The sequence below is a fragment of the Clinocottus analis genome, unplaced genomic scaffold (genome assembly GCF_023055335.1).
Source record: "Clinocottus analis isolate CAN_PGR_092001 unplaced genomic scaffold, fCliAna1.0.p SCAF_4, whole genome shotgun sequence".
In the NCBI taxonomy this organism is placed as follows: Eukaryota; Metazoa; Chordata; class Actinopteri; order Perciformes; family Cottidae; genus Clinocottus; species Clinocottus analis.
Window position 1 is genome coordinate 18817041 of NW_027176153.1, and position 27837 is coordinate 18844877.

Genomic DNA, 27837 nt, shown 5'->3' on the forward strand with positions numbered 1-27837 from the left:
AGAGCATTAAACACACACACACACACACGCACACACACACACACATTTATGCTTGTAGTTAAAAACAGTACATTTACTCTTGGCACATTAGAGTTGCTGACTTCTGGAGTTGATCGCATCTGAATGACGCTTCAGTGACAGGATCTCGGATGATATTCAGATATTTTGGTGCCTAGAAAAAATAAGCTTACTGTTTATCCATTTCTAAAAAATCAACTGTCAAATTCACGTCTCCATTCAACTTCACACTTAAATTCTTAAAGAGAGGTAAAGCATCCTGTGGGATTGGCTGAATATCATCAATTAGTTATGAATGAGAACACTTCCAGATTTAATATTTCTTCTCCATTTTTTGACATTCAAGGAAGACTGTGTTTCATTTTTGCCTAATTATGAATGTACTTGGCTGGATTCCCAAACGAAAGTATATATACAGTATATATATATATATATATATATATATATATATATATATATATATATATATCAGAGACAGTGCCATACATTATCCATGACACTCAGAACGCGTGCGGCCCGCCCCCCTGAGGCCCGTCTCCGGGCTAGATCTGCTGCTGGCGTGGAAAAGAGGCCAACGAGAGAGCAAGCGTGAAGCAAAAAAAAAAAAATGAGAACACAGCATTGGGTGGTATTTCGGCATGGGATGCCCAGTCAGACTTCAGGGAGGTAATTAATTAAACAACAACAACAAAAAATGTCCAAGCTGGGACCTCCAGGGGCACCGGATGCTTCCTCAGATCTCCGTCCAGGAAGAGGAGGGCCGGGCCGGGCCGGGTTTATGTGGAGCGGAGAGACATCCAGAGAGAATAATCCTGCAGATATCAATTGAAAAAAAAACAGCTTCCAGGTCTAAAACGGGGTGTGGGCGGGGTTTAACAATGTGTGACTCTATCTTAGCTCTCTCTTTACATCTTGATGTGATATCTGAATATAATGCATGACCAGCTTTTTCTGTCATTAAACATGCGTTAACGCAATTTAATGACTTCAACGATACACGATAATGCATGACCAAAGTCTCAGCTTTTTCTGTCATTAAACATGCGTTAACGCTATTTAATGACTTCAACGATACACATTTGCGACATGATATTTGAGTTGATTTGATATCTGAATATAATGCATGACCAAAGTCTCAGCTTTTTCTGTCATTAAATATGAGTTAGCAGTATTTAATAATAAAACAATACATGATATTTGAGTAAAGCAGCATTTTGATTTTTGCGTGTTTTTTTTTTTCCCACAATGTCTGGCCTTCAGAATGTTATAATGAAAAGTAATAATAACTTAAATGTGTCACGAGTCTATGAATCAACTGTGAAACTGTACGCCGATTATAAAAAATGATCAAAAGAGAGAGATTGACGTTCTGAATAGAAATATGTTAACATGGTCATCTGTGATAATGCAGGCCTTCCCTCCACAAAGTAAATCAATAACGTCTCCAGCATGCCTGCGCTTGATGTGATAATGAGATTACAGTCTACGAGGACGGGGAAAGATCTATGCAGACTTTTTAAATATCATTCACAACCTTCAGTGTAAAGATGTTGGATTCACGGTATCAACAGATGAGAAATAGTAAAGTCTCACGTGCGCGTGTTCTTAAAAAATATGAAAGTGCCCTTGAAACACATTGAAATAAGTGCGAGCAGTAAGCAAAAGTACAGTGTGTCCCTTCTCAGTTATGCATGATTTCAACAACACATTGAAAAGATGCTCTTTTTGTAATCTGCACAAATGGATTTTTTCAACAAGTTTTGAAATAAATTGAGGCCAAACGGCCCGAAGACTCCCGACAGATGATTTGTCTTCATAACCAAGAACCGAAGCGTTTGCTCTGACCTCCTCCGGCCTCCAGCCACCTGGAGGAATGGACGAATGCCAAAACCGGACCAAGAGTCACATGCTGATCAAGGGCCACAGCCATCGTTTAGCATGTTTTTTTCCCCCCCATCGTGCATACATTGTGTGCAAAGAGGACGCGGTGTTGTCTGAGGGCGCTACAGCTGTTTTATTAGCTCCCCTCAAACTCCATTTCCATTTAATTTGAGCGCTGGCTCCCCGAGTCTGCGCCTGGCAGCTAAAGGTATAAATCTGGCCTTATCTGGCCCCGGCATGCACAGTTCATATCCACACACCCGGTGCCAACAACAGATCTATAATTCATGGCCAAGCACACCCACGTCATTGGCTGCCCATGTATTAGAAAATACAACACAGGAAAAGGAATTCAATGTAGTGTCATCCAAACAGTTCAGGAGGCGAGAGGGTATGTTTTCTGCCCCCCCGGGGACAAACCATGTGACACAAACTTCTCTGTAGTGCGTTTACACATAAAAAAGACAGCGATGTACCGCATTGAACTTTTAGATATTTTTTTTACATTTGTATTCGGCCGGTGCGGCGTCTTGAGTCGTTGTACCGCCAGAAGAGAGGGCTAACGTCAATGTGACCCCGCAGGTGAGAGAGGGCTGGGTTTGACAGATGGGGAATTATTCTCCCAATTAGGCTAATTGGACGCGACAGGTCAGGGCATGCAAGCGGTGGATGAAGTCAAATAAACAGAGGGGGTGGTGGTGAATTATCCTGAGGAATAGCTCTGGAAGGAACATATCCGGCAAATGTTTCGATAACAAATCTATTTTGGGGAGGAAAAAAAACATGTTTTTTTTTTCCAACATATTTATATATATGTTGTTTTTTGTCCTGCCCCAAAATTACATACATATATATTTTATATATATATATATATATATATATATATATATATATATATATATATATATATATATATATATATATATATATATATATATATATATATATACTGTATATATCTGCTGCTACAATAGTGGCTTTGCTCGTGAAAAGTTGTCCACTTTTGATGAGATCTGCTAAAAGCTTCGTCCGAGGATCATTATCCAATCACGCTCGGCCGCTCTCCTCTGTCTGTCTCGCATCGCTCGCCTTCCAAAACTTCAAAACTGCCAGCATCAATAGTCCAGAAAGAAGAAAAAAAAAGCTCCAACAAAGTTTGAAACTTTTGTCAAAGGACTGGCTGACTGAAGAATGAAACACTGAATGTGCTCGTGACTGATGAGAGCAGAAATGTCAAAGCAGAGGACATCAAAATAAAAAATAAATTAGGGAGGATAAAGACCCCGCTGGAGGATGAAAAAGCACTTAGAGCGGGGAGGCAACAGGCTGCTGCACACCTTCACACCCCGGCAGGAAGTGAGGCAGCGTGAGCCGGACTCTCTTGTGCCCTTCAGAGCGCCGGCTTTACGGACGTGGTGTGTGGGCGGGTGTTGCTGGAGGGGAATTTGTGTCAATTTTAACTGGCGACTCCTTCGCCCAGGGTCGCGTGAAAGCGAGCGAGGGGGGAAATGTAGGCCAGGAGAGGAGGATCGAGGGCCGGTCCCTCCGGTGTCCTCTTTTTTAATGAGCGTCACGGCGCCGGCGGACGAGGAGGAAGGCTTTCAGCCCGCCGGCGCGGCCAGTGCGGCGGCGCGACGATAGCTTCCTCGGCCCCGCCGAGGGCCCACTGCAGCCGGGAACAGACAGGGAGATGAGAGAGACATCAGACACTAGGTAATTAGGACCACCCGAGAAAAAAGAGGTGGAGGAGGATACCGCGGCTAAACACCTCATCATCTCTTCTTCTTTTCTTCTCCGATTCCTTGGGGTCACGCTTGTTTTCGCCTTGATATCTCTGTTAATGAATGAGCGGCGGTGGCGGCTAGCGACCAGAGGGGGCTGATGTTTGTGTCTGAGAAAGGGAGCCAGGGAGGGAAGGAGGGAGGGAAGGAAGGAAGGACGGAGGGAGGGAGGGAAGCAGGGAGGCGGGTGAGGTTTGGGGGGCCCACGCAGCATTTTGTTTGTGTTGTTCTGGAGCAGCTGGAGGCAATGACGGGGAACACAGTAACAGTTTTTATGCAGCAAGTGAATGCATAAGCACCTACTCATCACAAAATCATGGGCATACAAACTACTGTAGACGAACACCTGCTGTGAGATACAGCATACTGTATGAAATAAGTTATCTTCAATAGCATGCAGCAGGTTGTGTGAGTGGGAGCTACGCCTCAAACTACTTGAGAATTTCAAGAAAACCACGAGTGCAGATGAAGAAAAACCTTATATCGGAGTTTAAATAGATTTTTTTTTATTAATGTAGTTATCAAGTGGATGAGGTATTTACCAGACATCGCACATTAACGTTCATCAAATTCTCTTCATTTATGTGACGCTGCCACTGATGCCTCTTTATGTGCTTCACCACGGGCATCCTGGTGCCACTCTGGACGAAATGAACATGCTAAGAGTAGATGTGTTTAATGATCGTTGAAAATAAAATGCCTATGTTGAATAAACCTTACATTTATTGATGTGAGGTCTGCTTATTTTTTTCCCCCCAACAGAGGCGGCGGAAGAAGCGATAGATCCTCGTCTGGCTCTTCTATCCTCGTACATTCATTTGGAGTGACACATCACAAATCACTTCTCTTATCTCTAAGAAGATGGCTATCCTTTAGGCACCAGCCTGATGCTGATATGATAGCAGAAATTGTTTAATACCTTCATTTTAAATGAGCGCTACTATCATAAGCATTTTGGATCCACAAGTTTAAGAGCTTGCAGCCAAAGACACCGGCGGCGTTTCATTTTAATGAGCGACCGTGTTAACTGGCGACTCTCTGCCGAAAGTGTCCGTATCATTTCATCTGTGTCTGATTCCGATGCCAACCATCGACTGAAGTCACTATATTACCTTCAGGTACCCGCGTTTAATCCAAGGTGTCTCGTGGCAGCCTGTGAAAGATCATATAGTTGCCGAAATAATCCATAAGACTGCTATCTATAGACCGATTGTGTGTGTGTGTGTGTTGTACATTTCTAGGTCACCCACAACATTCATGGCACATCAGTCCCCATCATGCATCTGGGCGTGGCAGCGTACCCCCGGTGAGCTCTCGAGGCCTCGTCCTGACAATCGTGACCGTGACAGGATCAGGACGACGAGCCGGTACAACGTGAGGATGCTTATAAAAGTAATAATAATTTAAACTTATGTAGCGCTTTTATGGATAGACAAAGACGCTTTATATTACATTACATTACATGCTGCGTAGTTGCTGTCAATGTCTGCGTTGTGACAAACTTTATGTGGAGCGTAATATGTCGCATTGTTTTAAATTTGTATCGTCCATTTTCACTTACAGATTGAGCAAAGTTCAACGGATGAAGTTTGTAAAAAAAAGAAAATCGAAGTTAGCCAACCTCAGATTAGGGCTGCAAGTTACAACTCGATGTTGTTCATTACTAATTGATTATTATTGGGATGAAAAAAAAATGTGTTCCTCGTCATCTTGTACAATGTTGTTTTATTAACAAATAAATGAATTAAATGAGATGCAGCCATGCGCTGAGATGAAAGGAAGATGGGTGATGAGATACGACTCAAGTTGCTGTTGTTCGACACGTCTCCGAGTCTTGAAATATTAAAAAATACTCTCAAAGGGACCTTCATTTACTAAATGCTGTATTGAAAAAGAGTGAGACTATAAACTCACGTTCACAATGTTAACTCATTTCCAATCCGACTTCTTTTTGGAGCCTGGAAGAGTCGCCCCCCGCTGGTCAGGAGCGAGAATGCAACTCGGCGGAAACCCGAGGTTGTTGCGCGGGTCCCACAGATGTGCTCATATTCCAATCGTAAATGAATGTACAGCTTGCATTAAGATGCAGTTTTCCGTATCTGGATAACGTGTCCGGGCATACCGCTCGCATTTTAAAAACCACGGCGTGATTGAACGTGAAACCGTGGCGTGAACGGGGCCTGACAGACGGAGCGCGATGGGGGAGAGCTGCAGAAACATGCATCGTAGTGCAGAACTTAACCGCGACCATTTGAGCACACACACACACGAACACACACACACACAGTCTTTACCGGTCCTGTATTCACTCACCTCTCCAAGCCCTCCGTCCAACTGTCCAGATGTTCCTCGTACCTCCTGAAATATTCACACCTGGTCCTCTCCCGCTCGGAGCCACCCAGTCCCTTCCACAGATGTGTCCTGTCATTCCAGATAAAAGGGAACACGGCCACTTAATCAACATGCTGCTGCGTTTTCCTTCTCTTACAGAGACCCCCGTTTTTGGCATTTTTCCCGATATTCATGACCTATCTTCTCCAGCATCAGCCTCTGTCTCAGCGGCTCGATGAAATCCGTCCAGTCAGCTTCCAGCGTGCGCCACACCTGAGTATGTAACGGCCTCGTAAAGTGTGTGTTTATAGGCTTAATGGTCGTGGAGATCATTACAAATGTGAAAGTGGTTATACTGTTAAGCAGATTGCGCTCCACACACTGTAGTGTTGGAGTCAAGGGGGGGGAAAAAAAATAGAAGGGGAGGGTTTGAAGAGCGCCCGCGGGGACAATATGCTGTTGAACGGTATATCACGATGCTGTTGTTGGCTGAGCACTGTAAACAGTGTGATTCATGCTTCATGTTCTCAACGTCGCTTTAATGGATATCGGACCATAAAGAGACTATAAATGAGTGTTTGAACGGAGTGATTACGTTTAGATTTACTGGCGGGTCAGGTGTCTGGAGTTGATCTCCTTTCATGGCGTCTCGTACTGGACTCACCGCAGTGTTTCTTCTAATCGCGAGAAGGACCCCGAAAGCGAAACCTTCTGAATGGGCGGAGAGACGACCGGCTCACTTGGGAGAAGAAACAGTTGAAAAGGTGCGTGCGGGGCCATTGTCCTCTGCAGACGGAGGGGGTCGTGAGCTCCAGGGAGCCCTGAGACGCCTCTTACTTGAACTTTGGCTGATGAGAAATGGCTAACTGTGCACAGAGAAAAATACACGCGAGATTCACAGGTGCCCCTCGCGTCTCCTTCAACCGCTTGAGAGGATCAGGCGCTCGAGCGGAGCTCTACGGTATAGAGACAGCGGGGGATGAGGAGAAACAATGACCATATGTCAAGCTCGGTGCCGCCGCGGGGGGGATCGATCGGTGAATATTTCATTAGCGCTTGAGCTAAATTCTTCTGAAATGAAAACGTACATATTTCCCTGAAGGTGGGGCAGCACCATATGTGCATGTTTATTAATATATCAACCCTCCTCTTTGGACGGAGGGTGAACTATATAGGTAATCACTTGCTTTTCTTTCCCCCACTACCTGCTGTTACTTGTATATTTTGTATATGTCAATACAATAAGTAACGCTCACTCTTTTGTTGTTGTTTTGAGGAAGTGAAAAGAAGATGATTCTAGAAGCTCGGAGGCAGAGATGCTCTCAGAGAGAGTTGATGAATTGCTTGGTCTGGCAAGCTAATCCCTAACATGCAAGTAAGGATCAGTTACTCCGTTTTCTCAGTACCAGATCCCAAATGTACTCCTTATTGGCTTTTTCTTCTTCTCAGAATTAAACCTAATTTACTTCAATAAAGCCCTATTTAAGAGAAAGAAAAAAAAAATCTTTCTCATTGCCAGTGAGCAGATTCAGTAAGCCATATTTGTACCATTGACTCCTGTTTCACAACCGTCTGCAACGCATTCCTCTTCCTGTGGAGCGGTTTGTATTCAGACACAGGAGGATGAATAGAAGCTACTGTGGATGCTTTCGTTTTTTTGGACTCTTTGGCTCACGGTTCCCTCAAAAGGTCAAATAATTTGCTCTTTGATCAATGGTCCAAATTGAATGCCACAGTGGAACTCCATGTGAAAGAATGTGTCGCATGTGCGGATGTGGAGACGCATTATCGCTCCGGCGAATTCGTTGGAATTGCAACCAAAAAAAAACGTTGACATTTTAAAACAAGGTACGACAAGGTCTTAAGTATTAAGCTGGTTCATTAACAAGTAAATGAGAAGCACCGTCAGCTGCAATATGCAGATGAAATGCGGTGAAGATGTGCTCGATGAGGATACTGACGTCGTGTGACTCGGGACCGTGAACACCACAGCGGCACACGCTCACGTGTTGGCCTCGAGACTCAATTTTCGCATGTACAGAATCAGAATCAGCTTTAATGGCCATGTAAATTGGCACATACGTGGAAGTTGACTCCGGTTTCTATTTGCTCTTCGTGCTTATAACCAAAAGATAAATATGAAAGACAAAAAGAAAAGACATTAAGAAAAGAGAAAAACAATAAACAGTGGTTTAGAAAGTGCAGATAGTGCAGGTCATCAGGCTGATGGCCAGCGGTATAACGGATAAAGCAACAGAGGATAGAGGGGCTAAACAGTTTGCGCAGTAGACTTATAATGAATAAATAACAACTAATTGCGACCCCTGCTGCAGGGAGACAATGTCACACAAAGTCTACATTGAAAAAAAAGCACAGATACGGAATCTCAAACCAAACTAAACTGAAAAGTCGGCAGCGCAGATTATTACGTGACAGTCCTGCTGGAACAACAGCATCTTAAAGAAGAGTAATAAGAGGAGGATGGAGAGAAGGGGAGAGGGCAATAAACCCCAATCAAAGCTCTTTATCTTTGTTTCTCTCTCTCATCTCTCTCCCTGTCTCGCCTATCTGTCCTCTGTTGTCTTCTTCTCTCAACCTTTATCTCACCATCTGTCTCTCAGCTCCTCAATATCTTTTCCCTTCCTCTTCTTCTTGTCACTATCTGCCCACCTTCGTTTCCACCTTCCGCTCTCTGCAAACGGTTGTCTCTCCGCTGCATCTTTTCCACGCAGAGTGCAACTTCATCCGTCGACGTTAAAGGTTGTGTGATTGGATGCTGTGAAAACACAGGCTGAGCTTTAGAGAATCTATAATGTCGTTTCAGCCGCACGTACCTTGTGCTCATTTACAGTGAGACTTAGTCTACCAGGTGACAAGGTTTATACATCTAATGCCGTGATCTGGACTTTATTACAAGCTTTAGGAAGTTAGGGGCAACTGGTTGGCAATACAAGTCACAGATACTCTTTTAATACCTTTTTATTCAGGAAGGCATTTTGGTCATAAGTGCACACTATTTAGCATTAGTAAAGCATGAATAAACCATGAACTAATCATTATAAAGCATTACTCAAATATTAATACTCATTAGCGACTCATTCATAAACAGTTATAAATGATTCGTTCTTCATTAATAAGCTTGGGTTTCATACTTTATAAATGATGGATTCCCCATTTGTAAATGAAGTATTCGGGACTTAGACATGATTAATAAGATCATTTGTAAAGTGTTAGTAAATGATAAAAAATAGCTGCAATTTATAATTAATTCATGTAGTTACTACTCATGAATTCACTAGTTATTACTAGTTAGTTAAGCATTAGTTAAGCATGTTCTGTGACTCATGGTTTATTCATGCTTTACTAATGCTAAATAGTCTGCACTTTTGATAAAGTGCTACTGGCCTTTTTCACTTTGTGCTAATTCATTGTCAGCTATTCATTTTTGTATCATGCTTTGCTTTAACTGTGTGTTTATTTGTTTCACTATGAATTGGCTCCGTGTCACTCTGAGATTCTTTGGAAAAGAAAAGTGCATTAAAAATGAAATGCATCACCGACGAGTCAAATCTGGGTCGACAGAAAGTTTCCTCCAGCGATCCGGTTCAACTAAAGAGATCCACACAGTTTGGACTCTGCCGATCCGGATGTCCAGGCAGAAACGACACCTCTGCAGGTGTGGCAGCAGCACGAGTAGCAGCAGCAGCATTAGCATTAGCATCACCAGCAGCGGCATGAGCAGCATTAGCAGCAGCAGCAGCAGCGGTGCATGTACATTAAGCTCGTTATAGCAGCGAGTATATTTCCCTGAGCAGTGGTGACCTCTCCTCTGTGACATCACCTCACGGGGAGGAGATGAGTCTGTTTGACATTCAGGCCCACTTAAGATTAATTATACATTATACAAAGCAAACATGCACTATGGCCTTAAAAGCAGAATAATAATGTAGCATTATTTCATTCCAATGAAATAGTTCATGGATGGTTCATTTTACTGGGGGGGGGGATGCCTTTAATATATTCTCCTTGTACTGACGGACTATCACACCAGTGTTCTCACTTCTCTTTCTTTCTTTTTGGAAAATAAGGGACTATCTTGACATGAATCTTTCATTTCCTTTTATTCCTTCTTTGCCCTTACACCATATTTTTTGGGGGCAAATGCCCTTATTATTATGAGCCGGACACGACGCCCTCCAGGATGTCCCACGCCGCGCCGTCCGAGGCAAAGGTTCATACCACAAAGACACCAAAGCCCTGCTGACATTCACGGAAATCGATTAAATTAATGTTAATGTCTATTTATAGCAGCCGTGTCAATAAATCAAAACCGGACTGAGCAAAGAAAGGAGCTGTGCGCGGCATGTGAATCGTACACATCGCATTGAAGTTGCAACCCTTTATTTACCTCAATGGCAGAAAGACGGGCTTAATTGATTCATTTAACCAACGTCCTCATACTCTAAAACCTCCTCCTTGTTTACCTTAATGCAACTCAACATATCCGGCTCATGTGTCACGTTTAAGTAATAGCAGAAATTTCCAATATTTGATCAACTTCTAACATCATATCGAGAGAAAGTGTCCAGATTTATTGACGGCGGCTTAATATCGATCTGGAAAGGACTTACTAGGAAGATGAGACGGGTCCAAAAGGTCCAAAACAGAAACGTGGAACACTGAAACTGTGTCTGGTACTGATGCCATGAGTGCTGTGGAAATGTGCACGTGGAAACGTGCACGTGGAAATGTGCATGCAGTACCGCAGACTTTACCACGTCAGCCATTGTAGTTGGCTTTCATGATTTTTAGCCAGCCTGTATCTCTTTGTCCTCTGGCCACGCCTCAACTATTATTTGACACTGTGCCATTATTCAGAAACACATTTCTATCTGAATGTATGGAATATATTTTTCTATGACTGTAATATCCCGAGCAGAAGCTTTCAACTTTAGGATGTAAACACACAGAGAAATGCAGAGCTAGTCGAATGGGTCCGTCTGTGTTGAGTGAAAAAAAAAAAAAACATCATCTGTTTTGCACATCACAGGGGCTTAAGCTGTTTATTTGTAAGTCAGTTTGCAGAGATAGCTGTGTGTGTGTGTGTGTGTGTGTGTGTGTGTGTGTGTGTGTGTGTGTGTGTGTGTGTGTGTGTGTTTGTGTGTGTGTCCGCTGACGGAGGAAAGCAGTTTTAATCACCAGTAACCCTCACAACCCTGCTGACAGCGTCAGAGGAACAGTCTCACCTCCTTCCTATGATCAGCCCCATCAGCTGTCTGCTTAGCCCTCCATTCATCTCTTTTATTATTTATTTACCTCCATTTTGTACATACATATTCACCAGGGAGCACATCCTTTGAGCATTTAAGCAGGGCCGCTGCTGGAGTACCTCGGCAGAGGAACTCTTCCACTCCATTTGTATTTCACATGAAAACCAAGTTTGAGTATAATGACGTGTGCTTTTTTTTCTTCTGAACGTTTGACAGATATATTCTTGTTTACGGGATGGAGAACCCTCATTGATAATAATGTCTGGCGTCAGCTTGATAGATTCTATCTTGACAAATCTCCAAGACTAAAATCCGACAGCTCATTTATACAAAATAATCATACTAATGGTGGGCCAATTAGAGGCACAGAATGACGGCGGATTCGTCGGCGCTGGTATTGATTTTTACATCCCAAATCACATTAACACAGTCGATAGAGAGCGTTGCGCTTGTCTTTGCCTGTGAAACAACAACAGATCAAGTCAGTCTTTTGGAAATCTTGTGGACTTTCTGTGTCTCTCTAATTGCCTCGCGTACACCACCAGCAGAGTTTGTTACGCGCGTCAGACGAGGTCAGACTCTGTGGTCACCTCAAGGTCAGCTTCGATTCCTCGTCTCTGTCAAAGATCCTCAAAGTCGTCAGTTGACCGCGTCATGTGACACCGCCTCTGGGCAGGAAACCAAAGAGTCCCTGCAGACTGCAATCGTTGCAGAAGTGAGTGAGAAGAGAGAGAAGAAGGGTTGGGAAAGGTTTCTTTCTTGAGGTAAAACACTCTAAATGGTTAAAAGACTTTAAAGGTTTGTGGAAAGAAATGTCGTTTGTCTCGGAAAGTTCATAAAAGAAAAGTCATCTTTGTAATTTGTAGTAGTTCAGCATGTAACAATATTCTTTAAATGTGTTTTGAATAAGTGAAATGTGGTAATCACCTTCCTGTGAAATAAAATTGAGTCTCTCCTCTGCTTTTCCTGTGAGTGGGCCTGCAGGGGGAAGTACAAGGGAAAGTGAAATGTTGTTGTATACGAGGTGAGCTGTATCGTACATCCAGGCGCAGAAACATGACCTCAGACCAACAGCAACTATAAATTACATTCTCTCATGGAGGAAATATATGAAGGCCTCTGGATATTAAGGTCAGCATGAGTTTGGAGCCGTCGCATCGTCCACCGAAATATCACGTCTGTTACCTTCTGACATTTTGGTCATAATTTAACATCAGCTAACATAAACAAAGGCAGATGAGGAACAAGGACGTGCATCGAAACACGCGGGAAAAATACAAATACATCCATGTCTTTTCACTGTTAGAAATCCCGGTGGCGGAATAGTAACACTGAGCATTTCATCACATAGAAGGACGAAGGAAGAACAACTTTATGTTTCCACATGGCAAGGCCAGATTTACATCTGCCGTGGCTTGATCTGAGGGGGAGCCGGCTGGGAAAGCGATGCGTTGCTTTAACATATCGTGAAAAAGAAATCAAAGCAGGTAGACCAACTGTTCTGTGGGAGAATCACACCGAGGATGTGGAAATGAGAAAAGGTCGAAAGACGAGCCCTCTGATTCTTACTACTGCACTACACGATGAGAGCCGTTACGGCCGCCGAGGAGGCTGAAGAGTGCGTTGGCTTTGGATCACTCGAGACAACGTACTCCTACACGCGGACTCCTCGAGCACCTCATTAGCGAGGCCGTGATGAGACGGGGTCGCTGTAACATCTGTAACCGCTGCAGATGTGTTGTGCAAATAATATTCACGGTTACTCCGGTTCCAGTAACGTTAGCTCCATATTATCCTACGCAATGGTCATTATTTAGGATAGTTTGAACTTTTAGAGATGACCCAATCATACTTTTTTCTTGCTGCCAGATGCTTATTTTGTTATAGGAGCTGGTATAAAAAGGTTCCGACTTTTTCTTCACCAAAGTTGCAAAGAATCTTTTCAACTACTCTGAGGTCAATCTAAACAGGCAAATATTCTAAAAGTTAGTTAAAAGATAATCCATTTGCAGGATTACGGTAAAGCGAGGTCATCCATAGTGGTTATTTGCAAACTCTTGGCATTAGTCGTATTAATTCTGGATTGTAAGCTGCTTAGAGACAGCGTTAGCGAGGTTAACGTGACGTGATTCTCTCTAAAAAGTTTTATATTGCTGTGAAAACCTCTCTTTCAGACAACTGTAATTATTCAAGCTTCTCGCCAAAAACCCTCGGGCCAGAGACCGGGCAAGAAAGAAGGTAAGCACGGAGCGAGGGATCAACACGCTGTTGCTTTTGGCCTTTAATAATTGCTTCAATAAACTCCAGGTGTTAACACAATCAGTTAAATGTCAGAAGTGACACAACTTGGAATCATTAATCACGAAAGCTGCGGAAACCAGCGAGTCCGGTTCACAACCAGCTGTTCACGCGTCCACCTCGGCGTATGTTTGGCTCAAAGTCATCGACACAAATGCGCCGCCACGGGAAGGAAATGCTTTATCCGAATCAAAATGGCATGGTATGGCCGCGATGGAGCCGTAGATCACACACGCCGGATCAATACGCAGTCGGTCAGACAACCCCAACACGCAACAGTTATTTACAGGTCGCTGCATGTGATGGTATCGAGCCTCGACGAGCGGACAGACACGCGTTCCCGTTGATGAAGACCAACGGAGCCCCAGACGCCGCCGACTGCGAGTCTCGGTGGTGGATGGCACGTGGAAGAAGAGACACCGCGCTTCAGATCGCACGTGAATAAGTCAGCGTAACGGCATCGGCCGAGAGCGGCGTGCAGAGGTTAGGGCGGTATCGGCAAGGCACTCCAGATAGTTCCAATCAGACGGCGTGCAGTTATGATTGATTGTGTGCAGCACTCGCTTCATTTTTTTTCTTCTTTTTCCCGGCCTCGGGTCTGGCGAAAACCACAAGCAAGTCACATTTCAAATGAGCTCTCCGAGTGATTCCGAGGGGATACAGGTATTGATGTTGAATCAATCAAAAAGCAAATCAAACCAGTGTCTTTCTGACCGACCCGGTGTATCACCATCTGACAGGTTGACAGCCTCCAGAATATTTGAATGCCGACAGAATGTTTGTGAGCGTGTGAGCAGAGTCACAACCTTTCCAGACTGAATGTAACTGCGAGATGTTTCCTGACAGTGAATCCGCGAAAGCTTGACTCATGTTTTTAGGGTTATGTTGAGACAACTAAGAGCACTTTGTTAAAATGAAGTAGTTTCAGACGTGAGGTAAACGAGAAGAGCCCTCTCATATACTGCATACTAATAGCCTGTGCGGTAGGTATTAAACAGATTGAGGTATAAAACCGCCAGCTTAGCATTGAAATAAGCTAACCTGGCTCTTTCCAAAAGGTAACATACAGTAACACCTCTAAAGCGTCATAATTAATGGTTAATATTTAGTTTGTTAATTCCATGTGTAACGAATGACAAGAAGTGGTTTTATAGTGGGTTTTCAGGAGCGCTATTTATGCTAAGCTAACTGCCTGGAGCCTTATATTTGCTGGACAGATATGAGATCCATGTTATTGTGTTATATCTTCTCATCTACCTCTGGGCAAGAAAGCCAACATTATTAAACCGTCATCTGTCCCTAAAGCGCTTCAGTAGCCAAACCCTCAACCCCATGAAGCACCCACAACCCGAGGCCTGGTCTCAACGCTCTGCTCTGAACACCCATCTCGCCGTGTCCTCAACCGCTGTGTGGTGACGTACAAAGACATAAAACAGCATTTAATCCCCTTCAAAGCATATTTGTCAAATCAAATTAATAGCATCTTTGAGTCATTTGTAGATAGAGTTGCAATAAGTGAGAATGAAATGATGATAACACAAGAGAACGCCCGGCGAGCACACACACAGCGTCGTGAATACGTCTTTTTCTGCCTCGCACGTTTGATACACACAATGTATTTGTCGTGTAATCAGAATTTGTGTGCTGTGTAATTCAATATGTCATTGTAGAACAAAGGACGTGATCAGCGGATAAACGGCGGTTGTGACTGCGGAGAGGCGCGCGAGCGGCGCCTGCCTCACACAGGCCGACTCTCCTGATGGAAATCCTACACGCCCGACGAATAATCTCCCTCAATGCTGTTTACACAACGCCTAACAAGTGTTAAATTTGCACCACTAATCGGGGGGAAACTGTGAAACCATGTGTATGTTGTAGTAATCCATTATGGAATGCCATCATTGTTATTCAGCTCCAATCTCATTACTTCTATTCAACGTTGAAGCACGTCGAAGAGGAAGACTGGCACCGCTGTACAAATCGAAGCGAAAAAAAAAAGCGTGGCAAACACGCGACACAATGGGGATGAGAAGTAACACTGCATCGCTCGCATTTTTAAGCCTGTTTCCATACCATCCCGCCGTGTTATTTCTCGGGATGTTAAAAATAATGCAGTAATAGGACAAACACTGTGGAGGCGTTTTTTATACTCGTGGCAACAATGTGTGTGAGCACCTTTAGATTTCATGCATCTAAATTCACACCAACCCCAGGTTTTTATTCTCTCTCCACACAGCCAATGGAACGTTTCATCACGTCTCCGTCGAAGATGTTATTGAGATATTACAGCGCCGGCGATGAGTCAGGAAGCGCTGTGACAGTGGCCCGAGTGGAATCCAGAGGAGATGTATTATTATGATATTTTCTTGCAGGAATCTGGAATTGAATTCTGATTCAGTGGAATGTGATTTTTTTTTTTTTTTAGGCGAAGTTATGCTATCCCTTGATAGATGATACACAGGCAACAGTCACGCTACACAGAGCATCGCAACAGATACGCTGAGTACAGAGCTGGCCGCGCACAGCACCAGCAGGCTGCATACAGATGAGAGCTGACGGAACGGGATCACCGGGGCGTAAACACAACAACAAAGGGCGTAATGGAGGGTTTACCACCAGAACTCTGGTAATTCACTTTGTTATCTGTGAAATATAAGTTTAGCGATGTCGTCGAAAGGGCTGGAGATGTTTAGAGTGAGAGTTTATTGCATGCATTATGGAATCTGGCTGAAAGTTTGAAGTTACACAGATCTGAAAACATAACATGGGAAGCTATTGGCTGTTTAGTTTTCAAACTTTTCCATTCACACACATGAAATACAAATATATCACGCTAAAACTAAACCCTAAACCTAACCCCCAAACCCTCAACCCTAAACCCTAAAACCCTAATCCTAACCGCCAGCTCATCTGCTCTGACCTCCCCACATTCAAATCACAAATCAAAACTCACCTCTTTAAAATCTGCTTTTAATGTATGACTGTATGCTCTAACTGCTTTTCATTCTATTTATTTTATTGCTTATCTTTTAGGATATTTTAACTATTATGTAAAGTGACTTTGAGTACTAAGAAAAGCACTATATAAATAAAATGCGTTATTATTATTATTATTATTATTATTATTATTATTATTATTATTATTATTATTATTATTATTATTATTATCACTGATGTTGTTCTCACTTGTGTGTCAGAGTGCCTCATGTTGTGTAGGTGAGTGTCTTCTCAGAGGGCATCTTGGTCTCACTATGAACAGCACAAAAAAAGGAAAAGGAAAAGGGCAACGTGACCCGCGCCTCCATTGTGGTGAAGCCGGATTGCGCCACAGCCGAGAGCTGGAAATGGAAGTTAAATGATGTTCCTTCAAAATAAAAGTGAAAAAAAAGGGTCACTTTCAAAAAAAAAAAAGGAGGCGAGAGCCGCAGCGGGATACGAGACCATAAAAAACACTTTGAGAAGTCTCCCCGTACAATCATCCCGAAGATTCTATTGTGTTGCGCTCAATGGATTTCTAAATGGAGGAGTGCAGTCTGGGCGTGTCCTTTTAAGGATGGAAAAAATAATATGTCTGGTTGCGGCGTTGGATCCATTCTGTGTTAGCGGTTGCCTGATGGGATCCCATCAGTCCTCCAGGAGCTGACTCTGATAAACGACTCCATCACATTGAGATAGCACCGAATCCCTCCTTGTTTCCCTTCTCCTCATACAAACACAAGTAATCTCATCGTGTTTACTTCTTTATCCCTTACAAACACGGACCACTCCGTGTTCTTCTCCTTCTTCTTCTTCAAAATAAAATGCAGCGCATTGGGAGAAAGCTCCCGTTGTGATGGATCACACGCTATGACGTAAGCTTCTGTATTCGTGATAACGGGGTTTTGCCGCATCAGCAGCGGCGCTTTAGGTTACAGGGGCCTCAGAATAGTGGTTGATGGAGGATTTCATCAGGTTAAAAGGTGCTATTTGCACACCTGTGCAGTACATCACGACCAGTGATTCACTCGGCGGTGAATGAGAGCAGAGCTGCGAGTGATGAATCCGTGCTCTGTATCCTGGGAGGTCACTCACATGACATAAAGAGCGATTAGGGGCCTTGTCCCCAATCTATCAGGGGACAATCGGTGTATTTCATCATCACATCTACCCATTTTTCCTTTTCCTCCTTCCCCCACCCCACAATGAAAACCGCTCATCGGAAAACACGGCCCTTCACGTGCGAGAGGTCATGGACAAGGTCACGGCGCCTTTTGTGCGTATATATATATATACACACTTTGTGTGTATTTTTACCTGCCAACGCATACGCCTCAAAGACAAAATAAGGGAGACGAGCAGCGGCTCGGCCGTCTCTCGTCCCAGAGGAGTCATCGATCAGAAGCATCCGACCCTGGAGGACGGAGGGGGTGCAGCCCACCCCCCCCCCCCCGGCCCGATCCGAGGCTCTGCTGCTGCCGGGCTCGGGGAGCGGGAGGAGGGGTCGCACTCATTAGGCGTCCTGTGAGGCTGACGGTGGTGGCACTCAGGGGGGACTCTGTGGCTTTCGTCCTTTAGTCTTGAGCGGGCGTCTCGACACGCCTTTGTGTCGCGTGACACCTCCGACTGTTTGACTTCGCCGACGCTTTCATGAGACGACTCGCTCGGTGCGTCGACAGAGAACATTTTAAAAGTGCTGAGTATCATATGAGGGTTCTGGAATACATTTTCGAAAAGCACTATGTTTGTGCAGAATGATTTTTCAAGGAAAAGACTAGATAACACAAACCTCTCAGAAATCTTGACACACACACACACACACACACACACTAATGTATGCATGTGTACACACACCCATATGGCAAGACTCTGTCGAGAAGCGTCTCATACATAATCGCACACGAGCACACCTTTCAAAGATTTTAAGATAATTCAAGTTCAACGTAAGGGCAGCAAACTTATTATATGTCGGGACTTTTTTCCCCTCATTTCTCCCTGTTTCAATTTTTGTCAAGAAGTAATTCGAGCAGTGTAATAGTCCCATGTTGAATGACCTGTGAAGGCTAAAGATAAATTGAAGGAAAAAAAAGAAGGAGGTGGCTCCCTCAGCGTGAATGGAAGAACAACTGCAAAGCGCCTGTCACACGCCGCGCAAATTACCGGGTAGAAAAATATAAATGTGACCGCCATTTTAGGGAAACAAATATTTATGACACAAGTTATCACGAAGTGATTTGACTGGAATGGACTGGAGTCAGTCGAGTTGGCATAAAAAATAATTGGAAGGAAACTATACCTGGCCGCCGCGTGAAAAATAAAATGTCTACTTCCCCAAATAATGAGAGAGCTGGCATTAATATAGCAAACAAAAGAGGATTGAATTGTGTCTACGTATATATAACAATGTCAAATAATGACATCCAGTTCTGAAAAAAAGTTGATTTGTCCAACAATGCTCATTTACCAGTGCATAAAGGGATATAGTTTCTACTCACAGCAACAAGGTGCCGTGCAGAAGGCCCATTCGTATGCCGGCCGCGAGCCGCGAGCCGTCAATCAAACCCCTGCCGAAGCCAGACGCCAACAGAGCAGACGTATCTTCTCCATCGAGAAAAAGCCCTCAGTGGCGTTCTTTGCTCTTCTCTCAGTGAAGAAATACGATCCAGTTCTGATTCAACTGCCGCCATCGCAGCGTCTAACCTCTTCGGGGGGCCACGCCCATCTTCTGGCGAGACGCCGATGCACCGGCTTGCAAAACGAAAGAATCTAGCTGCTAAAATAAACCCAAGACATGTGCCATGTTTTGTACTGGAGGTGGCCAAAAGTTTTAAATGAGGTCTGTCGAATGCAGCCGGCCTGTTGCATTGGCAAGAGCGCAAAATACCAAACATGCAACATGGCGTTAAATCACACCGGCTTTTAGTGTGTGTTATCGTTTCTCATGAGAAACTCTCTTCAGGTTGTAAACGGCGTCACATGACCACTCGGCTTTCACGTCTTTTGTGTTCATTCCTTGCCATACGGACCGATATAAGAACACGGCTCCTGACAAAACAACAACATCAACCGGCTCTGCATTTTCTGAGTGCTCGGTGTTTCTCCTTTTGTTGCTCAGTTCTTTCACTCCAAATCTCCTGCAACACAAGTGAATACTATTCCACCAGTGTTTCTAGCTACATGAATCCCTCCCCCTCCCTCTCCCCCTCCCTCTATACTCTGCTTTACAGTATCCATCCCCGAGGGCAGATCGATAGACTGCAACAGCCTTTCAATGAAATCTCCTCTGTGCTCCTGGAGAAAAGAAACCTCGTTCAATCAAACCGATAACTCTCTCCATCTGGTCCTTCTGATCGCTCCCTCTTTCTCTTTTCTATACGTATACACAAAGTTCCGTCCTCTCTATTATTTTGTGCGAGCAAGGAAAGAAGCAGCGGTCAGAGGCCAAGGCCAGAGGCTTGTTTGATGATCAATGGGGACGGATACTATGGAAGCATCACGCCACGAGTATTCCAGATCACCTCGCAGTGCAGAAAGCAGACAGCGGGGGTGGAGAGAACAGGTGGGCACATTCAGGCTCGTGGTAAGTGAGGAAAAAAAAAAATCAAAAAAAATCGCAGAGGAAGGTAATAACGGTCAAATCCAAATAAAAGAGGACACAGTCAATATCACAAGCCTAACCTGAAGCCTGACCTGGCTCACAGCGTTAGAGGCGCGGGGGGGGGGGGCTGTTTGATGCATGTGGACGTTCAGAAGGTGATGCAGGTGAAAACTAGACCATAACTATACTATAACTATACCATAACTATACCATAACCATAACATAGCTATACCATGCAAAGTATAGTTTTACATAACTTAAGTACCGGTAAACAAAAAAAGGATCATCGCAATTAAACACATAAAAAAGAGCAAATGGAATCGAAAAACAAACAAAGAAATTAATAAAATAAACCAACCAAAACAGGGGAACAAAAAAAAAAATCACTTAAAAGCAATTCTATAAAATGGGTTTTAAGAAGTGATTTAAAAGAACTTATTGATTCTGCAAGTTATTGATTATGATATGTTAACATCCTATCATGAGCTCTAAGCAGTTAAACTCAATAAAAACTACAAATGCCAAGCCGTCCTATCAATAATAATTCAATATTTTACTTCCTAATCACTTGAATTGTGTGTTGTGATGCAAATAACCGCCATGGATGACCATAAGAAAGTAAAAGTACGATTTAATGATGCAAAACAACGTAAAAAAAACAATCTGTATCGGCTCCTTGACGATCGGTATAGGTGGCACAAACACATGTGATCTGGGCAAATCTGAAGATCTGTAACTCAAACCCGCGATACTCTCCAAAACCGTGACTTTTATCATCTGAAAGAGGACCTCCGTGGACCTCCGTGGTCAGCATGCTTTAGTCGGCGGCGTCCCGACTCTGCTGCACAAAGCGCCGCCCGCTTGTTCACTCAAAGTTTATTCAAAGTGAACGCGTCTCGTGTCTATTGCGGCAAATTAGACAGCGGCCCTCCATGGGGTCCCCGGCAATACAGCCACCAAGTGTGAAGCAGAGCCGACGAGCGGCTCGTGAGGTACGGAAAGGACATGCAGACAGACAAGGAACTCCTCGCTTTATAGCGAGATGTCAGCTTCCTTAAATTCCCCATCGGGATCAATGAGCTAAACAGCAGCTCATGACGAACAGCTTTAATTTTAGGTACGCAAGCAGCTGTGCTCTCCAACTGTGAAACATATGTATTGTTCACATGTGGGCAACCCTGCTTTGTCAATCACGGCTAATTGTGATGAATCAGCAAAGGAAGAGACTGAACTATTTGTTTATCGAGTTAGTCACTTGTGTCCTATAGCTGTATGTATCGCAGAGCTCGAGAGGTAAGTGTGTGAGAAACATTCTGAAAATGTGTGGATGTACGTTACGTTACGTTACAGTTCATTTAGCTGACGCTTTCATCCAAAGAGACTCACAATAAGTGCATTCAACCGTGAGGACAAACTCATAACAACAGGAATCAATAAAGTTTAACTCCAAAGTGCTATCAGTAAGAGACATTTAAGTGCTACGAGTGCTGCCCCTGCGCTACTTTCCTTATTCAAGGTGTCGTCGAAAAAGATGTGTCTTTAGTTGGCGACGGAAGATGTGGAGACTTCATGTCTTAATAATTGTTCATCAATGTCAGTGTCAAGAGCACTATGAAGGCTGCGATACACAATAGAAGGCGTCATGATAACCACAACTCAGAACAATGAGCGCATCAAGTCAAAGAGCCTTGAGCGGATCCACTGGCAAGCCGAGGACTCGACTCTCAGCGGTGAGCGGGGGCGGGGAGGTTGTGGCCCATCAAAGTGTCGCTGTTGTTGTTAGTTGCACTCTGGTGTTTTCCCCACTGGCACGAGCTTGGAATCTGGGTGACATATCGCGTGAACTGGGTGGGCCTTGTGGGGATGTTCCAGTCAGAATAACAATTCAGTGGACAGCGTAGTACAACTTCGCTGTCAAGAATCAACAGCATTCACGTGTTTGCCACTCGCGCGCTAACAGGGCCACCGTTTGTGGCGGGAAAAGCCCTGAATGCGTTCAGGAGGCCCAGGGCTTGAGAGGCCCGGCAATCCATCTGGCGTTACAGACAGTTAGAGTGTCAGAGCTGCTGAGCTCTTGTCAGCGAGCCCGCAATTTGCAGCACTGCCCCCGCGAGGCTCGGCCGCGATGTACAGTATTTGATCAACGCTAACGTCGCGTCCTTCTTAAAAGCAGGGAGGCACTGAACTCGGATTCGCTCGGTGCAGTGCGTCTGTATTATTTCTGACATCAAGATGTATAAAAATGCTTTCAGCGTTGCGTGCGCTCGGCAAAGTGAGCCCAGCGCACCGGCAGAGTGTGAAAAGGTTTCACAAACACAGTCTGACAGTGTTTTCAATCACCCGCAGTGACCACTGACCAGCTTCATAAACCGCTTCTCCGTTAGCGATCGGCGTGAGGCATAACTGAGAGGACGTAATCCGTCTCCATCAAACTTTCTGAAGGCAACAAGGCAGACTACATTTTTCATTTGCTCCATTTGAGGTTTAAGTGTTCAACATAAAATCCCATCTATGCTTCTTTCCCCTTTGGGAATCATATCTTATCTCCTCCCCTCGGTGGCATTTCCATTACATCTTCACCCATAAATCTGAAAGAGCCGCCATCGCGTTTGTGTCTGGCGACTGAAGATTTAACATCATTATTTGTAATTGCAATTTTATGTTCACTTATATTTAACTCCCTGTTGCTTTTACTAAAATATTCATTTTAGTATATATATATATATATATATATATATATATATATATATATATATATATATATATAAATAAAGGAAAAAGAATGGCAGCATGCGTCATGGTGCTGTTAGGACACATTTCCTTTCTGTGTGGATGAGAGGAATGGCTCGTTTTTTTTTATCCTTGCATTCATACAGTTGTCATATAATTAAGGCCTACAGACCTAGACTTGGTGGGAAAAGTGTTAATGATGGTCTTTACACTTTTTGGGGTGGTTTTAGGTTTGTCCCTAAACATGCAGCCGAGAGGACCTCGCGTTGTGTCAGCCAGAGATAATCTTGAATGTCCTTTGGTCCTCTGGATGATCTGCAGATAATGTTTATCTTGTGTTTGTTTTCTATTCAAACAGCTGGCATTCGAGCCTCGGTTCTGTCGTAACAGCAACATCATCCCACATGTCTGAGGCGCCACATTCACTGACTGATCCTCTTCAAAAGCCCCTCAATGGAGATGCACGAATCGATTGGCTCCGGTCAAATTTACACTGGTGCACCATGGTAGTTTCACGTTGGCACAGCCACACACGCACACACACACACACACACGAACACACACACCCACACACACACCCGATAGGGGATTATGACCGGTTTAACATCCAGACACGAGCTCTAAACAGTGTCTAATACATCATTAAAACTTGTTGTTTTTGTATTATACATATCATTTAGTCATAAATTGTGTGATTTTGGACAAATACCCACTATAGATGACAAAGTTAAAAGATCACATTTATGTTCTGGGATGTTGCCGCGAGTCTGGAGCCTCGCTGTCAATTATAGTTCTTAGAAAGAAAATCTTTAAGAAGGCAATTGGCCAAGAATTGGCGAATCTCTACTTATCAACTCTCTGTGGATGACAAGGGTTCAGCCGGGCTTTGATGTTCAGCAGAACCTAAACTAACAAGCTCTGGCGCAGGACAAGACGTTCTCATGTTTGTAAGACTTTGTGAGACTTTAGCAGGAAAGCTAATCTGGGCTGTTGTTCAAAGTCCGTGGCCATTGTGTCGTGTAGCCGGCTGCTGTCTGGCTCGCTGAAAAAAAACATGAAATATAGATTTCTCCTAATGGTGCAACAGATCATAAAACCCACGGTTCGGATGGGATCGCGGCTCAGAGTCCCGGGATCAGATCACAGATCGGATCAGCACCAAAGAAATTGAGCAAATATGACTTTTAGAGATCCCTAATCGCGTTTCTTTTGCCAATCATTGATGATTAACATTGGCTGATGCAGAACTCTTTGTTGTTTGATTGCAGCAGCTGATCTCCACAAATCTTCTCAACCGCTTTCAAGTCTGTAAACCATTTTTTTTTAAAACTCTAAATCTAATCATTTTACTTTGTTATAGTCATCTATAGTGTTTATCACTTTTTTTAAATACAAAAAACTAGTAAAACGATAAGGAAATAAAAGATAGTTTTACAGATTCCAAAAAATCTTGTCATTAGTAGTTTTAATGATGTATAAAAAGCTGCTGGTTGTGTAAACAGACCACAATTCCCTCTGCCATAACTATTTTAAATTGATTTATTCAAGTTTTTAACCAAACGAGACAACATTTAACAACATCATAATTATGATGTAATCTCATGCCTGAACGCATCATAATGTACGTGAATGCACCTTTACCAGCCCTCCTCGTGTCCATTTGTTATATAGTAGAGAGACTCTCCATCGTGCAGTAGCTTCAGTTGTACAGAGCGTCCAGCCATTAAAAGAGAAGAAAAACAAGGGAGCTGATTGGTCGTGAGATGTCACATCTGATTAGGTTTTTTGGAATTTAATTTTCTAATTCTCAATATCTTATTTATTGGAATATTGTTTTCCGAGATAACCTCATCTGCGATTTTGCTTTGCATCTCCCTGCCTCTATACAAAGCTGTAATTCGAGCATGTTCATGCCGGGTCACAGACCAATTATTGAGCGTGAACTCTTCTTCAGCTGCTGCAGAGACCAGATCTGGAGTCAGTGGGAGTCGGGGCGCTGTGTCGGCCTTAAGGGGCTCTCATAATGCATGAGCAGAACTCTCAGCACCTGATCAGCACAACGATGACATTGATGCTCGGGCTCGCCATCCCTGCCTCTCCGGCTCCTCCTGCATTATTACACGTCCAGATACCATCTTTAATTCTACTTCCTTTAAACAAGGTTGATGTGAGGGTCATTAAACCTCCATTCATGACGTTAATTACCTGATAAGGCTTGCTGAGGTAAGATGGACGGAGAGGCTTTCAGCAGAGAAAGAGTGAATAAATCCAGATTTTCTTTTTACATTGGCATACTATACACATTATTTTTCAGCCTAATCGCGTGTACCATCATCTCATATCTGAAATATGCCAAGAGAGGTCCATTTCGTTAGTGTGTCTCAGTCTGCAGAGCAGGAGCCATGGATTGCATTTGGGCAGTTTGCAAACAGCACATTATTTTGAGTTTTTCTTGGCGATGACCCTATTTATAGGGACCAAAATCCTCATTACAGTGCAATTAGAGCTTGTAATTAGGAATGCAAATGAGGACCTTTTGGATAATCAATGAATCTGTAGATTCTAACTTCCATTAAAAGATAATTTCTTTGGATGAAAATAAACATTTTCATTGTTTTATATATTTTTTTAATGTTTTCCTTGTCTTCTTGCACAATGCTCTTTTACACATTGATGCAACAGTGCTCTAAGAATGTATCATATATATATATATATATATATATATATATATACATACATATAATATTTATTTTAGCATCTTCTGTCTTTATATCGTCTATTTTCCCTTGTGTCATTGTGTTGCTGTTTTGTAAAGCACTCTTAGCTTTGACACGTTATTCTTATTCTTATTATTTGATCAGATATTACGTACTTTTTAGTGGGGAAGATTTAAAGAATTCACTTTAAGTGTATTATATTATAACATAATGAACTATTCCCAAGACAATTGCATTGCTGGCCAGCAGCTTTGGTCCATATTTACATCTGTGACATCGCTATATAAAGCTGTGCGTCGTCTGCAAATAAACGCACAAACCCTTCCAGCGAGAACCGACCAGTCCCTTGAGCAAGTTGAACCCTGCGCGAGAAAAGCTGGACTCCACCACCAACAATGACAAAGTACAATATAAAGAGGTTATTACAGAAGGTCAATACATTTTGAATGGCTTCGGCTGAAAAAATGCTGACCATTAATCGCATATAAACGGGAGGGGGGAATGTGTATTTCCTGACGTCCCCTCCATCCATCAGAAGACCCAGAGGGTTGACTCCTGGGGCTGCAGGAAACGTTAACAAAACATAAAGCTAATTCACTTTAAATTCCATCAAGCGTTTTCCCCTGTTGCCGGTAACGCTGCAGTACATCGCCTGCATTAGACAGGCTTCCTTGCATGTAAATAGACGGCCATCTGCTCCGGCTGCTGTAGCAGACAAGGACCCAGCGGAGAATTTCACCCACAGGACATCTTATTCGGATCAACGCGGCACAGACAAGATGTTCAAGAGGCTCGGCGATGGTCAAATCGTCTTTTGTGGCCCCGTCACCTGTGAGGCAAACTTCATGAGAGAGAGAGAACGTGCCGCTGTCTCGTTTCAGCCCGGTGACCCGGAGTTGACCTGGATGTGACCCAGCTTTCCGGAGAGGGGAGCGTCATGAGAAATCTGTTTCTAGGGAGGCTGCGGCGCACTGCAGGCATTTCTGCTGTAAATATAGAGCCGAAACAATTAGGGATTTGTTCTGTTCGTGTTCATTTTCCAAGACAATCAGACACAAATCCATCACACACGCTACAAAATACGCCTACAATGCCAACTCGCAAGACCATACTCACTTTTTACCACGGCCTCTCCATCATTTGTACACACCCACATTGATCCACACACACACACACACACACAAAGATGAGCATGCACACACGCGCACACTCAAATCCCGGCACAGTGGAGTAGAATAGAAATAGTTCAGGTTGAAAAGGGGCTACAGTGCAATCAGTGGAAACGCACGGGGAGATTCAATTAAATTTCTCTGTGCAGAGGAAATGCCACACGCACAATATAACCGTCTCTGTTCAGATTCCATTATGTTGTCACCGACCATGAATCACAGTGGAAACGGCTTCACAACAGCTTCGATTTTGCTGAAGTGTTGAGGATAAATTATTTTTCCAACCCCTGGCTATGTTTTAATTATGTAAGCATTTGCTTTGAATCATCTCCCACAGAGGAATCATTTCATTTTCAAGATGAAGAAATCCCAGGAAAGTACAAATAAAATACAATTTTCCGGAATTTTTAAACGAGTTTGTCACCCAGACATTCCACGACTTTAAGAGTTTCCATTTTTGCAATTTAAAAAAGAACATTCCAAATCAAAAAATCATCATCAACTCGATTTCCACGGGCAATTATTCCAGGAGTCCGAGCCGCGTGCTTTCGCTTCACACCACACCGCCACCGACTCTGCGAGAAGGTGTGTTTGCGTATGAAGATACGCCGTTAAGTGAGGAGACGATATGAGAAAAAATATTTCAAACACAGAGTGAAAAGTCCCTGAGGACCATCAGTCAGAAGACTGCGGCACTTAGGAACTAAAATAGAGCCAGGCAGAGAGCATAACTAGGCATTTTAAGTGCTTTACATAATACAGTCAGTCATAATGAAGGCCCTGTGGGAGCCAGAGGCCGGGCGGCTATTGTCACTCTCACAAGAAGACTGCAAAGATGGAGGAGTAAGGGAAAAATGGAGATGTGGAGAGAAAATAATGCATAAAAAAAAGACATAAAAGTCGAAAAAAAGGAAAAAGGGAAATGGGAGTTAAGTAAAATAACATACAGTTGTATTACCTAGTCATGAAAATAGACCAAATCTATTATTTACATTTTTTTTAAACTGCCTCCCCAGAGGCCAGAGGCACGCCCCGACCAAACATGATCAATAGAAGATGTGATTTTGT